Raw genomic sequence first — 15,028 nt, forward strand, 5'->3', positions numbered from 1 at the left:
AACATATAACTATGGTAATTAGAAAAGGAGAGATTATGGAAAAACATGGTAACAGAGCTACATGAGGTTTTGTGAACTATAAATCACCTCCAGCCAATTAAATTACTAGCCTAATCCAATTCAGGGCTCTGACATCTCAGTTCAACTTGTTGTTTAGTCATTTAGTCATGTCCGACTCTTTATGACCCCATGGACCAGGCACTACTGTCTTCCACTGCCCCTCGCAGTTTGGTCAGACTCATGTTGGTAGCTTTGAAAACACTGTCCAACATCTCATCCTCTGTCTTAATTCCGGTTTGGGATTCATCCAGTCCAGTCTTTTGCATGATGAATTATGCATATAAGTTAAATAAGCAGGGAGACAATATACAGCCTTGTAATAATCCTTTCCCAATTTTGAACCAATCAGTTATTCCATATCCAGTTCTAACTGTAGCTTCTAGAAGAGGGTAAAATCACCTCATTATTCAATCCCAGCACAGAGTGGTTGCACATTTCTAACAAGTGCTGTAGTTATTTATTTAATGCTTTATTATATATTTTTCACTCCTTATGAAAAATGGGGTTTTCTGTCTCAGGTGACAGTACAACTTGGCTAGCCTTGGGTGTTACTTACATAGACTTGGGGACAGGGGGTACAACCTCAGGGAGCAAAGTTTCTTTGACTGGCCCTGCCTCAACCCACTAGTCACCATCAACTGGACTTAACCCCATGATTCTTAGACACCTTGCCCTGCCAATATACTGTATAACATAGACCTAAGCTGCTTGACACATGAGTAAGACAAGATTCCCTGTGCACCAAGTCAGCCAGCATCAGGTTTCTGTTGAGGCATTTCAAGTAAGGAGAGAGAGAAAATGCAGTTACACAAAAGAAAATAAATTCATGGTTTTTCTAAGGCTAACACTATCACAACCCTAACTTAGTTGAAACAGACTTATAGCCTCAATCGATGAGGGAGAATATTGGACCTTCAGTTGAAGGCAAAGAGGGACAGAGACAGAAAATCCCATCTCAGATTATATGAATATGAGTAGGGTTGCCAGAGTCAATAGAGGACAGGACTTCTGTGCCTTTAATTGCCCTGCTCTCTTTTGAGTCTGGAAACCTTAAAGAGAAACCAGCAGACCCTTTGTTTAATTTCCAAGCAAAGGGTCTGCTGGTTTCTCTTTAAGGTTCCCAGACTCAAAAGAGAGCAGGGCAAATAAAGGCACAGAAGTCCTGTCCTCTATTGAGTCTGGCAACCCTAAATATGAGCTTTAGTGGAGGTGGTGGTAGTTGGGCAAAGGGGTCAGACATCAACCAAAGAGGGTTTTTTCAGTCTGCAGGCCAGACCAGGGTTTTTAAATTTTCCTTTTCATTTCTTTTTCATTTTGAATTGTTTTATCTTTGTTGCAAGATGTCCTGAGAATCTTGTTATACAGTAGCCTGTAAATATTGTTAATATTAACAACACCCAGAAAAATTCTGAAAAAAGAATTGGCAGGCAAAGAAGATATAGGAGATGAAGATATGAACCCAAAGTTAAACCTCTGGTTTGCGCAAACAAAAGCAAAATATATTCAATGAACTTTGCTGCAGTAAATATATCCCCCTTTGCACAATGATTTCCCACATTCCTTTCGATGGGGATTGGATACACAGCTCTGGTAGATCAGTACTAACATGATGGCAGCTGGTAAATGACAATTGTGGGTGTTTTTAATGTTCCTTAAATGTCCTGAAATGGTTCTGGAGTAGCTGCTGTATTGCAACAGAATTTCCTTTGTTGCATTCATATAGACCAAGGAAATGTTTAATACAGAAGATATGTACCACAGGCAAAATACCGACAGCCCATATCTCCCTCAAGTAGCTGTCTGTCACATTTGTTCAAAGTTTGCTGCTGGCAACATGGTAGTTATTAAAATCATTATTTTCTGAAAAGCTAAAGGAAGTGTGTCAATGGGATCATGGTAAATACATTCTATACAACAAAGTCTTGTTTATAAAAGCATAGCAATTGACTTAAAAGGTGGACTTTATGCTTGGATTCTGAGGCACAGAGCTCAGTGGCAAGTAGATTGTGGATTATTCCCTGAAAAATTGCAATGAATGTCAAGTAGTCTTAAAGGTTTACTGTTCAGAGCATTTACAATGGGGAAAATTCCCATTTTATGATAATCTTCAAATATACAATGAAAGCCTATAAAACATTTTCCATTTTCCTGCTTAAGATGCAGAAACAAGCACACTTTCTACTCCCAGTGATCTGAACATTAAACCAGGACTGATGCTCTGATCAGAGAGTCGCTGTAGCTCACAACAATTCCACCGTGGTTCTTGTTAAGCATTTTAGTATGCCGGCAAGGTGCAAAGTTTTTCTAGTTCTAACGACTTTGCCCTTCAGGCATTCCGATCCACAAAATGTTTTAGCTGGATTTAGATTGGCTTTACACTCTGATCTAAAATACATTTGCTTGGAAGCAAGTACTGTTGGTGTCAGTGGAATTTGGGAATGGAACCCCCCCCCCAAGTTAATCCATTTAGACCAGATCCTAAAAGTCCAAAGCTGTTGTGGGCCTTCATTAGCTATACCTGCTCCTCTGCAGCTGAAGGAGTATTAAATCCAGAGTAAGCGCCAAGCCAACTCCTCTACTAGGAAAGGCTGCCTGCACTAGTTGGGCTTGCACTGCCTTATCTTTGCTGTTTTGCTTATCAAGCTGTATTACCCTCCTCTTTATGTCTAGTAGCATGGCCACAGAGGCACCATGAGCAAGAGAGCTATGGACACTGTAGTTTATTTAATTTAATTTATGAACCAGTTTGTACATTTCTAGTATACCTGAAGGAGCGTCTCCACTCCCATCATTCAGCTCGGACACAGGTCCAGTTCCGAAGACCTTCTGGCAGTTCCCTCACTGCAAGAAGTGAGGTTAGAGGGAACCAGGCAGAGGGCCTTCTCGGTAGTGGCACCTGCCCTGTGGAATGCCCTCCCATCAGATGGTGAGGAAATAAACAACTAGCTGACTTTCAGAAGACATCTGAAAGCAGCCCTGTTTAGGGAAGTTTTTTATGTTTGATCTTTTATTGTGCTTTTCATATTCTGTTGGGAGCTGCCCAGAGTGGCTGGGGAAACCCAGCCAGATGGGCAGGGTATAATAATAATAATAATAATAATAATAATAATAATAATAATAATAATAATCTGTTGTTGCTGCTGCTGTTTTGAAGGTATCTCAAAGGTATTTACAAACAGAAAAATATTTAAAAACATAACACATATCAAATATAGCATGTAAATCAATGCAACATATTAACGCTAAGATGTTCACCCACAACTGATGAGTTACAAAATCATAGAATGTTGTTTCCCACCTAACAGGACAAGCGTGTAGATAAAATTCAAAGCCACAAAAACAAGAGCTAAACTTTTGCCTAAATGCCAGGCAGGGGTGGGTGGGAGGAATAAAAAGTATGTTCCTGATGTTCTAAAGATGCTAGTGTTGGTGGCAGGTGGATCTCCTTGGGGAGAACATTCTACAGATGGACAGCCATCTCCAAAAAGGTCTATTATCTTTTGCCAACTTCCAAACTTCTCTCTCTAGTTGTTATCATTTTAGTGGACCTCCAAGAAGCACTTGGCTGTTTGGGATGCTAGACTAAATAAACCTTTAGTATGATTTAGCACAGATCTTCTTACAGTATATTCATATGGATCTGGTTCTTTATTGCCATGCCTGGCACCTGATTTTGGCAAACTTGGGCACCTTCCATGGCCCAAAGCCCTTCCAGGGACCACTGTCAAGAGACTCAGCTATACTGCTGCAAATAAAATGTTTTAAGTGTGTTGCAAAGTGCAGTATACAAATGTAGCACTAGATGGAGAAGGTGAGCTATGACAAATTCAAAGCAATTTTTTTAAAAAAAGTATTTTCATAGCATTTTTAAAATATGTGTGTAGATTCCACCATGGTTGATGGAATGTAGAGAGCTTCATTTATAGTGAATCTGAACATTTGCCCATCTCAGTATTGTCCACCCATGTGGCCTTCAAGATCATCCATGACCACTGGTCATCTGGCTGGGGCTGCCGGGAATTAGAGACCAGCAAGATCTGGAGGGACAAAAGGTTTGCTACCCCTGGTCTACACTGACTGGCACACTGGCTCTGCAGGGTTTCAGATGGGAGTCTTACTTAACACATCTATGGATCCCAGTAATTGAACCTGGGTCATTCTGCATGCAAAGATGTGCCCAGGGGATGGACTGGGGAGCCATTTGGCTTGGGTCCCAAGTGCAATACGGGTTGAATATATAGACACTTATTTTTTAGCATTTGGCAAATTCCACAGCTTGAATTTATTCACAAAATATGACATACTAAGTTGCAAATTGAAGAAAATAAGAGGTGAGACTCATAAAAGACATATTTAGCTAAGTCATTTACTAGCAGAAGCCAGTGCAATGATTCTTAGTAGTGCAGTGGGACTTCCCCCCGCTCTCCTCCCCAGAACATCGTGTGTGTGTGTGTGTGTGTTGGGGGGAAGCGGGGAGATCATTCCATCAGGTAAATAGAAATGCTTTCACCAACAGAACAATCCCCTTAGCACTGCGTTTTCTGGAGTGGGTGCTTTGCATACTGCTGCCATTAGAAAACACCCACAAATATTTTTACACAAATGTGTGGCCCGGCTTCAAGAAAAAGTGTGAGCCTTGACTCACTGAGGCTCAGCTTTTGAACCTTCCTTCTTTCAGTGTGTTTCACAATGTTTGAAGTTACAATAAAGAAGAGTGTCTTTGAGCATGTACAAGTTGCCTTACTTCCTTATTTCCTTTGCTGTCACTTGGGTGTTAGATTCTTATTTTTGGTGTCATTTTGGGCATTCCATTCATATAGTCAAAGGTTGTAAAATATGTTCCATAGAACATTTGAATTTACTGCAAACTGGGGCAGAAAGGATCACCCCTCTAAGAACAGGGTGATGTCAGTTCATTCTGGTAAGGTGTGCCCAAGACACTCGTAAAATGTTGGTTGCACAAGGTGGTAAATTGCATCAGATATCAGTATGCAGTGGGGAAGGGTGGGGAACATACACCAATCTGTCAAAAGCTTTCTGCTTTGCATTGCATCTGCATTATACCCAGTAGATGCATTTGGCTGCCAAAGGAATTCTTCCCAAATGAGGGGGGTAAATCTAAATCACCTTCTGGCCAAGCGGATGTTCACTCAAGTTTGTTCTGATTTTTAAATTTATGATGTGTTCTGCCTTGTCACATTTGAGCCATATGATGCAATAAATTTTAAACCAATTTTACCTGTGAATGCATGTTATTGATTTAAATTCTATTTGTTTACAAGAGAGCAGCAAAGTAGAGCAAACAGGGGAAGGAAAACTTTGGGTTTTTATTTATTTATTTATTTTGCTGATAGAAAATTGTAAATATCTGTTGAATGCTCAAGGTCTGGACAGTTGGTTTGATTTCCTGGCCATGTTTTTGGCAGCACTAGTTATGGGTGTTCTAGAACAGGGTGGTCCAACAAGAGAAGAAGAAGAAGAAGAAGAAGAAGAAGAAGAAGAAGAAGAAGAAGAAGAAGAAGAAGAAGAAGAAGAGTAGTTTGGATTTGATATCCCGCTTTATCACTACCCGAAGGAGTCTCAAAGCGGCTAACATTCTCCTTTCCCTTCCTCCCCCACAACAAACACTCTGTGAGGTGGGTGGGGCTGAGAGACTTCAGAGAAGTGTGACTAGCCCAAGGTCACCCAGCAGCTGCATGTGGAGGAGCGGAGACGCGAACCCGGTTCCCCAGATTATGAGTCTACCGCTCTTAACCACTACACCACACTGGCTCTCAAGACCACCACCCCTTTTTTTGCGCCCCTTGGCAACATTGACATTCTCCCCTGCAGGCTTTGTGCTGCCTTCCCAAAGCTGGGTAAGTTAGGTACTGGGCTTTAGAAAGAAGGCACAACTGCTCTGACAGGGTTCTAGAGTCCTCCATCCCTCCATCCCAAAGCCTTGTTAGCACTTTCCCAGCTTGGGAGGAAAGGTGGGAAAGGTGGGAGGATTCTAGGGCCCTGGAATTTAATATGTGGGAATGTCTCTTCATTCCGAACTGTATATTTTTAATACATACTCAGCCCACAATCAATAGATCCCTAGTATCTGGTTGCTTTTCATTTCAGTTCTCCACAAAGCTTTTAACACATAACTTACTAACTTTCTTTAGGGCACCAGCCAACATTGTTACACTAAGCTACACCATCCCCAGAGATAACAGCATGATTTCCTGTAGCAAAAAGTCTGGAACCGATCTGCTTAACATTAGAACTTAATGACTCTAATGACCTTATTTTTAAAACCAAAGCATGTGCTATGCTCCAAACAGATCAATATTCATGTCTTTAATGATGCAAAAATAAACAGATAAAAAAAGTATACTATTGTGTTTCAAGATAATTCAGAGAGAAATGAAATTTAAGTAAGAAGATACGGCATATAATGTGTTCTTTTAGGTAGAATGCTGAGAGTAGAAAATTAGCATTAATTAATAATCTAATAAAAAGAGGTATGTAATGAAGAACAAAATCTTTAGGTGACTACAAATTCTGCAACATTGTTAAATCCAAAGTGCAATTGAATGCTGCAGTGCAATCTTATGAAAGAAAACCTAATGTAGTTGATTTTTTTTTTAAAAAAGTTACCAAGTATTTGTGATTAGCTGAAAGTTAAAATAATTATTTCTGGAAAAGGAGTTCAAAGTTTGAGGGCTAAATAAAATCCTTGAGCCAAATGCACCACTTGCTTCTCCACTTGTAAACCAAGAGTGTCTTTGGTAACATTTCATTTGTATGGGGTAGTGCACCAGATGCTATATCTTAGCAGGACAGAGGCAGCCCACCCCCAGTTTCCCATGCACTGTTATGATCTAGGATTGACTACTCAAATGTGTTGTAAGTGAGGCTGCCTTTGAAATCTGTTCTGACACTTTAGATAGTTCAAAATGCAGTCACCGGCCTATTGAGCGAGACTGATCAGTGGGAGCACATCTTACAAGTAGAGAGGTTCTCCCACCATCTGTGGTAAAGGCAAATGATGACAGTGGGGGGGGGTCTTCTCAGTGGTGGCTCCCTGATTGTGAAATTGCCTCCCTAGAGGTTCACCCGGTGTCAATATTGTCATCCTTTCAGGCAAAGAGTTATTATTATCTCAAGCTCTTAAATGTTTATTTCTTCTTGAAACATGTCGCTACATTCCTTTCCCCTGTTGTTGTTTTTTTTACTGCAATCACTGCAGTCCCTGAAATGCTGGATAGCTCAGACTGATAGAGTGGACACAAGAGTCATCGCTGCTTATTCTTTTAATCTCCCCCAGGGTCAGAATTCTGGAATAACAGGTATCATACACACCCCAACCCCTAGACCCAGAAAAGGCTATTGGTAACATGTGTACATGCTCACAACTCCAACATTTACGTGTACTGGATAATGGAATAAGAGAACAAAGGGGTATGACTGCAACCACATAATTATTCTTAATCTGAACACAGATTAAGCGCAATCGCCCTGGAAAAACAACAACTCCAAAACAGAACAATGGCATGTATCTAGTGATGTGGATGGTCTCCCACATTTTCACTCAAAAACCCCCCACATCAGAACAAACAGCAGTTTGGCGCTAAAGGGCCCTTTATAACCTACAAGTTAATTAATATTGTTTCAGGCGCAACAGTGACAATTCCTATAGCAGCTTAATGGGAGAAATCTTTTCCTGTATGTCACCTGAGTCATCTGTGCAACAATCTTGTAAGGTAAGGCAGTCATTTATTCCCATAATGAAGATGTGGAGCTGAAGCCTCTTCCGAACTTAAAAATGGAAAGCGTAATGCTGGTGGTCAACAAAAAAGGTTTAAAGACTGTCTCAAGGCAAATCTTAAATAAATAAATAAATAAAATGTAGTATAAACACCAACAACTGGGAAACACTTGTCTGCGAGCGCTCCAGTTGGAGAACAGCCTTTACCAAAGTTGTCATGGGCTTTGAAGACACTTGAACTCAGGACGCAAGGGGGAAACGTGCTAAGAGGAGGGCACGCTTGGCAAATCCACAGTGTGATCAACTCCAGCCCGGAAACCAGTGTCCCCACTGTGGAAGGATGTGTGGATCCAGAATTGGCCTCCACAGCCACTTATCGACTCACTGCTAAAACTGTTTATGGAAGACAATCTTATTTGGCTACGAGTGATCGCCAAAGAAGATCTTGCTGAATAGGACTGAATAGGCAAGATTTGAAACGGACACATACAGGTTCAAAAAGTTTGGCACTCTTAGACAATACACTTTCTCAGTTATCATTGTAGGAGGACTTGGAGCCAGTTACTGTGAAAAGGTTAATATACTTAAATGCAGTGTTTTCAGATTAGAACTGTAAATCACCTCCTGTAAATTAAGTTAGCAGCCTACAAGAGATAGGAAGACTTATCACTAAATCTGGGCACCCAATGCCCCAGCAGCATGCTATCAGTCTTTCAATGTATTGCAAGTGTTCCACCTGTCTAAATTGCCTCATCAAGCAGTTTTTGCTATGCAGCATGCAGAGTCTGTACAAAATCCAGCAGCACTGCAACGATTGGAAACAAGCAGATGGCATCCGCTGAATTAAAAAAAAAAGCAACAACATTTTGAGAATACAATTCAATTTAATCAAAGTGCATAAGAGAAAGAGTGCTGCAGTACCGCATTGATTTCCATAGGTAATGGTTCTTTTCGAAATGTGACTTCGAGCTGCTGCAGGAATCAGCATTGCTTTGATTTTGCTTTGTCAAAACTATTTAGATCCACTGTGTTAGAGAAAGCACATGAGACTCCACCTGCCAAGCATGCTTCAGTTTAACCTTGAATTTTGATGATAAGAGTCATTCGTATTCACAGCTGGATAAATTCCTGGGTGGGACATCATAGCTGCCAAGTTATCCCTTTTTTAAAGGGATTTCCCCTTATGCTGAATAGGCTTCCTCGCGAGAAAAGGGAAAACTTGGCAGCTATGTGGGACATGAACCAGCCCAATCAAACTGGCTAGATAGGTCTGCTCCGATACAGGAGTGTATAAATTCTTTCTCATTTTCTCATAGAGGTTTTTCCCCCCTTTCATTTTAGTCCCTAGCTGATTTTTACCTGATTTGAGCTGCAAAGTTTGTCTAGTGCAGCATTCTGCCTCTGTTAGAGTTCTCAAGAAAGCCAGGGCAGATTCTGGTAATCTTTTGTAATATGGCGCCCCATGTGAGCCCAAAATTTGGCACTCCCTAATGGATCTTTTCAATTATGGATCCTCTCAGTTTTGCACCCTCTCTGCTCAGAACCACCTGCACCACACTAAATCCAGTGCTGAAGCAAGGCATGAAGCTCACAGCTACTCCATGATGTTTGTGTCTAGCATCTGATATCATGGAGGTAGACATCATGGCTCAAAGGCTTTGACTGATCAATCCTTCTGACATTTGTCCACTGTCACCACCCCATATTGTGCGGTAAATTCTAGAACTGGCCACGGGTGCTCTCTGGCCCACTGGTAAAAGCAATTAGGTTGGTGAACATTAGGGTTATGGCCTTCTCTGTTGTGACCACAGAACTCTGGAATGGGAAATTAAGATGGGTCCCTCCCTCTTGCCCTTCTAGGGAAACCTAAAGCATTTTTAAAATTATGGTCTGTATAAGAATGGCGTCCTGATTGTTGTTTTAAGAACTGGTGTATTTGTTCCTGTTTTAATGTTGATGTTTAAAAACAAAAACTAAACTAAACAAAATGCCTTGTTTCAAAGGTTGTAGCTGTAGCAAAATGCCCCTCTGTGCCAGGACAGAAGGACCCCTTTCAGCTTCAGGGACACATTCCTTTCTAGATAATCTTCCTAGAGCCACATGTGAAGCAGGGCTGCAGAGGGGTGTGGCTGTGATCTGGGGAGAATCCTGAGGGCCAGATAGGGTTGAAGGGACACATTTGGTCTCTGGGCCCAAGGCTCCCCATCCCTGCCCTATGCCAACAGTAGATGCATCCTTTTATCATGTCATGCTGCTACACAAGGGAGAGTAGGTTCCAGTGTCTAGTCATTCAAGGTCAAATTCATAGGTTTTTTGAAGTCAGTGGAAGGGGCGCTCTGGGCTTTGGGGAGAAACAGTAGCACAAGGGTTTGCAATTTCAATGGACGACATAAACAAGCAATATGCAAGTAAGTACAGGGAAGGGAAGATGGATGGAATGTGACAGCAGAAACAGTATGACAGCAGTGAAACACAATGCTTGCAGCTTTAGTGGCCCCATGGTATTTGCTTACATTTTACTATTTTATTAAGAGCCAAGATTCTACAGTGAATCCCCCAAAGTCCAAACTTGGAGAAGATAAAACATTATTTTAATGCTTACCAGAAACCTGAAGGCTTTTAGCCAGTGCACTGTGACGGAAATATGCAGTCTTACAATCCCATCTGATTTTGTTGCCATAAATATATTGTCTGAGTAAATAAAACGTTTTGACTCCTGAAGATATTAAGCAATGAATTTTATCTCATTGCCAGTACAAATATTAGGACACGGACAAAGCCTTGCCTTATGTTACTTTCCGCTAATATGGCATTGCTCAGAAGAGCAAGGAAAACTGAGGTTTTATATTTTCCTGTGATTTGGTCAAACAGAATAGTCTAGTTGTAAATCAGCCAGAAAGACCGGAAAGCAAGTGAACTGAAACCTACTTGCACAGAGTTGGACTGCTAAATCATCAGTGTTATTCTTTCCAATTAGACAGGCATACTTGCTGCATATATTTTAGATGCTAAAAACTTTTTTGTCTTGGCAATCATATCCAGATATCTAACTTAGGGTGGTATTTGATTTTGCTTTGCTCAGAGTTGTTGTTGTTGTTTAGTTGTTTAGTCATGTCCGACTCTTTGTGACCAGGCACTCCTGTGTTCATCCTCCTTATGAATGCTTCGGGTAACAACCTCCACTAACCCGGAAGTAGATGCTCCTGGTTGTGAACTTTGCCCTGGGATGCAAGCGGAAGTCGCACGCTGGCAACAGCGGGAGGCCCCATTAGCGAAAGCTAAGAATGGTTTCGGGTTAAAAACGGACCTCCAGAATGAATTAAGTTCGTAACCCGAGGTATCACTTTACTACAGAATGATGCTACTCTACTTTTGCCCTAACATGCTGCTGCCATCATTGTCAACAGACTATCTATTCTAAGTCAATCTCTCAAATACAGTGGTACCTCAGGTTACGTACCTGATTTGTTCTGAGGTGTGGTATGTAACCCGAAAAGTACGTAACCCGAAAAATTGTGAAAACGCGCTTCTGCACATGTGCAAACTGCTCAGAACGCTTCTGCGCATGCGTGCGCAGTGAACCCGGAAGTAAATGCTTCCAGGTTTGCGCAGTATGTAACCCGAAAAGTACGCAGCCCAAAGCGTATGTAACCCGAGGTACGACTGTAGATCTAGGGCTGATAAAAATTTAAGTACTTCTTCATTGAGGCCCAGCATATAATTAATCTATGGAATTTACTGCTGCAAGATGTAGTGATAGCCTTTGACTTAGATGACTTTTAAAGGGCTCAAACAGCAGGACCCAATAGTTTTACTGTAGAGACTGAGTGAGTTACTGGCCCAATGTGTGCTACATTATCGCTCATCACAGTGAGAGAGAGGGTACTACAGCTCTTCAATTCAGCTGGATCAGGTGATCTGAAGAACCAATAAAAGTCTGGCTCGAGGCCTGATTTCTCAGTCTTAGCAAATTGTCTCATTGAGTTTCCTAGGAAGAGGGATTGATGGCTAGATCACTCAGTAAACTGTAGCTCTGTGAGAGGAATTAGCAAATCTCACCATCCTTAACAAACCATAGTTCCCACAATTCTTTGGGGATTGTTAAAGTATTATTATTATTTATTAGATTTATATGATACCCCTCATCACAAGATCTCAGGACAGTATAACAGTGCTTTAAATGTATGGGGTAGATATTGTCTTAGACTTGCTTGCTGAATCTGGAATATGTCTGTCAGTCCATCCTTGACCTTATGTTTTACCTCTGTTGCTTCACAACTGTCTTCACCAGAGTCTGATTCCCAGCCTATCTTCAACCACAACTTCTTCCTCTGCCCTATCTGTGCCACAACTGGATACTGGCTGCATTCTATGTCAAAGCTTGACAAGGTGTGTGTGTGTGTGTGTGTGTGTGTGTGTGTGTGTAAATAAATTCAGGAAGGATTTGTCTACTAAGGGCCATTAGCCATAGTAACTGAAGTGGAACCTCAAGTTAATAATACTTCTAAATGCTAGTTCCCAGAGGGCTAACAGTGTGGGAGAGCCATTGCCTTTATGCCTGGAATGGGGAATCTGTGACCCTCCATATATTGTTGTGCTGCAATTCTTGTTGCCCCAGCCAGCCTGGCCAATGATCAGAGATGATAGGAGGTATAGTCCAACAGCATCTGGAGGGGCCACAAGTCTCCCACCCCAGCTCTTTGTAGTTTGTTAGAAGTATCTCTGACTGGTCTCTGTGGGGGACAGGATGCTGTCAGAAGGCTCTTCCAATGTTCTTATTAAAGCTAATAAGATTTGTATATACTGTACTAAGTCTGCTGTAAAGCTTTTCTGTAAAGGCCCAAGAGATGAATGGGAAAAGAACAAGCAGAATTTGCTTCCCTTCATGTCAACTTGACTTGTGCAGGGGAACTACTTGGCGGATTGTGCGCTGCAACAGTTCCCTTCATGGGAAAGGGTTGGCATCGCCTAGAATCAACCTACACCCTACATATTGCCCCTGTATGCACTTACACATACGTCTTTCTTTATTCTGTGCTGTTAAGAGCCAGCTATACATTACGGCTTTTATTTTTTGCATCAGGTATCATAGATCTCCATGGAGTTGCCAAGATTTTTGCAAGACAAGCAAGTGGCCCTGGAGAGCAAATGATCTAAAGTTTCAAAGCAATGACAGCAGTATTTATGGAACATACTGAATAATTTTACCCTCAGCTTTTGGGGACTTTTATAAAGAAATTAATAATTAAACAAGCCATTGTGACTTTAAAATGCACCACTCTTTAGAGGGAAAAGAAAACTGAACATGATTTATCACAGGGGAGATATGTTAACGGCGCGTTTTCAGTTATTGTACGACGAAAATGGTGGAATGCATTCTAGTGAACGGTGGGTGTCTAATAGGCCCTTCAGTTTAAGCACTAGTTTGAATTTCTTTTAATTCAGTAATACAATGACAAGGTAATGGAAATTATGGAATTTCAAAACATTTTTCATTCTGCAATTAGAAATGACTTTCTGATCGGAAGATATTTGGGAATATTGAAAAATCATTGTGATATGTGGAAATATCTAAGGAAAAGTGGGAAAGCTGTAAAATTAATGGATGGGTTTCAAATAAAGGCTTTTCTACAATTAGTACATACTGACTGAACCCATGAATATTTGGATGTGGGCAGATAGGCAGGAAATGTCCTTTACTGAGAGAGTAATTTAGCTTCCCATAGTGACGGATTTAACAACATAGATCAACTTCCCCAGCCTGGTGCCCTCCAGATGTTTCTGGCTGCAACTCTCATCATCCCTGCCTAATGTTTTTTGGTGGCTGGGGCTGATGGGAATATAAGTTTTTAGTTTTTACACTTCTCCAAATTTCACAACACACTTCTTGGCTCAAAACAAACTACAAAATATGTATTTTGGGACATCTGTACTTTGAGATAAAGCATTTATTTAAATATGAACACACACAAATTAATGCAACAATGGGATGGAAAAGATTTACGAATTAACAAAGACTAGAAATTGATTGGTCTGCCCACTCATAGGCTAGATGTCAGCTTCTCCTAACACATAATACCTGCATGCTTTACTGGTTATCTGAAAAACAGAGATTAAATTATGAGATCTCTCCTATATCAAAGGAGAGGCCAGAAAATGTAATGCACAGTTCTGATGAAAATTAGACTAAGAAGCTACCTAATATTGGACCCTTCTTTTCTGGCTTTGACAATACCTAGCAATGACAAAGCTCAGCATGTTCCCACCCCCCATGATAAACAGAAAAAAAATGAACAAAAATTAAGTTATTAAACTGCTTATGCCTTTGAGCAAAAATGGAGCGCTGAACATCTAGCCCCAAACCTGCATGTTCTGCTAACTCGTTCCACTGATTGTGGCAGACAGAATATATTGCTTCCAGTGATCTCAATAACATTGAAAGATTTCGGTAGCATTGAAAAACACTCTCACTCTGCCTTGTGCAGATAAATAATTGACACACCATTCACGTGAATATTTGGTGCACTTGAAAAAAGAAATATAAAATGTAATTAGCTCTTATCTGCACCATGATTCCCAACACAGCATAATGAAATGTAAGAATTTAGAAAGAATGGATATTTTCACATACACATAAACAAGCTATACCACTCGTACTTGAGTTGGTTTTTCAGCTCTGTTATTGCTTAAGCATGTGCTTCATTGCTTACCCACAGCTGTACAGGCACAACCAATTTGCAATAAATAGGGAGCCATTCAAGAAATGTATGACTCTGGAAAGTGGTTTATAAGCTACCCATTCATAAATTACAAGACAGGGGAAATCGCCCAAATAAATACTGGCAGCATTGGATTTAATTAACCAACAGTGTTTCGTTCCCATGTTTCTCCAGCTCTTGTACGCAGGGATACTTCAAAGCTGAATTGGGATCATTCCACTTGAAAATAATATGATTACCCACTATTCAAAACCAGCTTGTGCCTCTTGTGTGTTCAGGCAAAATCTGTGCTGCCATAATCTTGCCCTAGTTGCAGCAGCCTTTCAGCATGCCCACGAAGACACTACCAGAGTCTTGTTGTCAAACCTCCAGGTCGGCTTCCTAAGAGTCAGAAGTTTTTCTTAAATCAAGTATTTGTGGATGCTCTCTTGGGTTTTCAATCAGAACTGAGGAAGGCACGTGTCTTCTTCAGATATTACACCCCTCCTATGATGATGGAGAGAGTGGCGAA

This window comes from Zootoca vivipara, chromosome 4, assembly GCF_965207765.1.
Source record: "Zootoca vivipara chromosome 4, rZooViv2.hap1.1, whole genome shotgun sequence".
NCBI classification, from domain to species: Eukaryota; Metazoa; Chordata; class Lepidosauria; order Squamata; family Lacertidae; genus Zootoca; species Zootoca vivipara.